We start from the raw sequence: 2500 nt of genomic DNA on the forward strand, positions 1-2500 counted from the left end.
AGGGCGCGGGCCGTCCGGGGCCGCCTCGGCGCCGGCCCCGGCGTGACGTCATCCGCGCGCCTCGGCCAATCGGCTGCCCGCGTCAGCTTCTTAAAGGCGCAGGGGGAGCGTCCCTCATCTCGGCGGACAAAAAAATAAAAGGGGTGGGGGCGGAGGCCTCGCCGCCCCGCCCCGCCCCGCCCCCTCGCCGGCGCGTGGGGCTGCGGGGCGCGGTCCCGGGGGCGCCGCTCGGGGCTGTCGCGGCGGGAGGCGGGAGTGCGGCCGCCGCCCGGCGCTCGGGGAGGAGCCCCGCGCCCGCGCTGCGGGCCGGCGGGTGCTGCACGTGGTGGGTGGGGCCGCGGCTCCCGCCCGCGTGGACCCCCGCCTGCCCCGCGGGGCCAGCGCCCCATCTATGGGCGAGAAGACTGGGTGGCCCAGCACCCAAGGGACGAGGCGCGAAACCCAGAGCCAAGCCCTGCTCGCCGGTGCTCGCGCGCCGAGGCGGACGCGGCCCGCGGGAGGCCTTCCCGGGAGGGCGGCGCCCCCGGGCCGCGGCTGGAGGCCAGGCCACGTCTCTGCCCCCCCCCCCCCCCCCCCGCCCCGCGCCCGCTTCCGAAGGGAGACTTCTGGGCCATCCTTTTCTTCTGTCAGACGGGAACGGGGGATTCCCAGAGGGATTCCCATTAGAGTGATGATGACTAGCGCTGAGCGCGGCGCCGCAGGGTGGGCGCTAAATAAACGCATCTGGAGTTGGATCAGCCAGGCGAGAGGCGCCCAGACATCCCCGGTACTCAACCACTCCTTGACCCACAGAAACAGCGATTTCGTATGACTCATCCTTAGAGTTGGCAGGTCTGGAAAGCTGTCGAGGTTTCAGGGGCTCAGAGGTAATCCTGATGGGGTCTGTGTGGGGAGGGTGGGCGGCCAGGCACCCCAGGGCTAGTGAGGCCCCCAGGAGGGGCACCTTCCCCCCACCCCTCCGCTGTGCTCTGCTTTGAAGACAGTTTTACTTCCAGATTTGGGGTCACCCTCTGCCTAACTAGGGCCTCCAGGAGGGGAGGCTGTTGAGGGGGAAAAGGGACCCAGGGCTGTCACTAAAATTGTTACAGGGCAGGGAGAGGGGCAGCCCAGACGGCACAAACCTGCCTGCTCCAAATCGGTTCTGCCATCTGTCGCATCAACACAAAACATATGACACTTTAATGAAAAGGAACTTTAATACACTTAGGAAACAATACAGGAAAGGCAAAGAATAGAATATAGTTTCTAAATCAAGCACCCAAAGTTACCCGTCCCCTCGTGGGTAAAAGTCCACCCAAATGGGATTGGCCTAGAGCAAGGCCCCAAAGCCTGCCACAGTCTAAAGCACCCTCCAGTGGGGACCCACAGAAAAGATCAGAAACAACCAGACAAGTCTGGAAGGAAAAGAGCAAAATCAAAATCAAGGCAAAATCCGCCATTGTCACTTCCCCACGGGTCTCTCACCCACATCTGTGTCACCCCGTCCACGATGACAAGGCAAGCACAGTTTCTTCACATGTCTCTCGGCATCATGTGCCTCCTCCAGGGCCCCTTCTGGCTCTCCATCCTGCTCCTTCCTTCCTCCATCTCTGAGGCTTCTTCTCTCCCTGCTCAGCTCCGCCCTCCTTTTGGGTAGGGCAGGAAAACTGGAACAAACCCCCCTTTCCTGCGGAGCACCCTGTTACAAAATGACCACCTAACTCCTTCCCTCCTCTCCAAGGAGGGGACAGAAAGCCAGAGGGACTGGCAACTTTGGGTGTGAGTTTGAACCCCCCACCACCGCTACCACCTTGTCTAAACCACTGTTTCAACCCTAGTGGCAATGTCTGAACTGCTCTCCTTTATCTGAAGACTTTTCTCCTTGGTGAAGATGTCCACCATCTATTGTTGGGTGAAAAACAACTGCTAAGAAGTTGTCAGTAGGGTCCTCCCTGGTGGCTCAAGGGGAGGAGTCTCAGACTATGAAGCAAGGGGAGAAGTCTCATACTATGAAGCTATCTGCAGCCACTGCAGCACAAGTTCCATCCCCAGCAAGGGAGCTGACCCACATGGTGCAGCAGACCTCTCCTGTCTCCTCACTGCTCCCCTCAGCAGTGTATTTCAGTCAGTCTGCCTCTTCTGCTCCCCACTCTGTCTCTGGTGAATCCTCTCACACCCCACCTCTGGCCTGCACCCCAGTCCTTGTATGCATAAATAAATAAATCTTAAAAAAAATAAAAGAATAGGGTTTCCCCTGGTGGCGCAGCCGTTGAGCGCTGGGCTGCGAAGCTGCCCGCAGCCTCTGCAGCTCCAGTTTGATCCCCGGCCACCGGGCGAGGGTCCCACATGGCACGCAGACCTCTCCTGCTGTGCCCGCTGCTCCCCTCAGCAGTGTACTTTGGTCCTTCTGCCTGTTCTGCTCCCCGCTCTAGCTCTGGTGAATTCTCTCTCACACACACACACCGCCCCCCCACCCCGCACTTCTGACTGTACCCAGTGCTTGTATACATTAAAAAATAAA

This window comes from Talpa europaea, assembly GCF_964194135.1.
Source record: "Talpa europaea genome assembly, chromosome: 14".
NCBI classification, from domain to species: domain Eukaryota; kingdom Metazoa; phylum Chordata; class Mammalia; order Eulipotyphla; family Talpidae; genus Talpa; species Talpa europaea.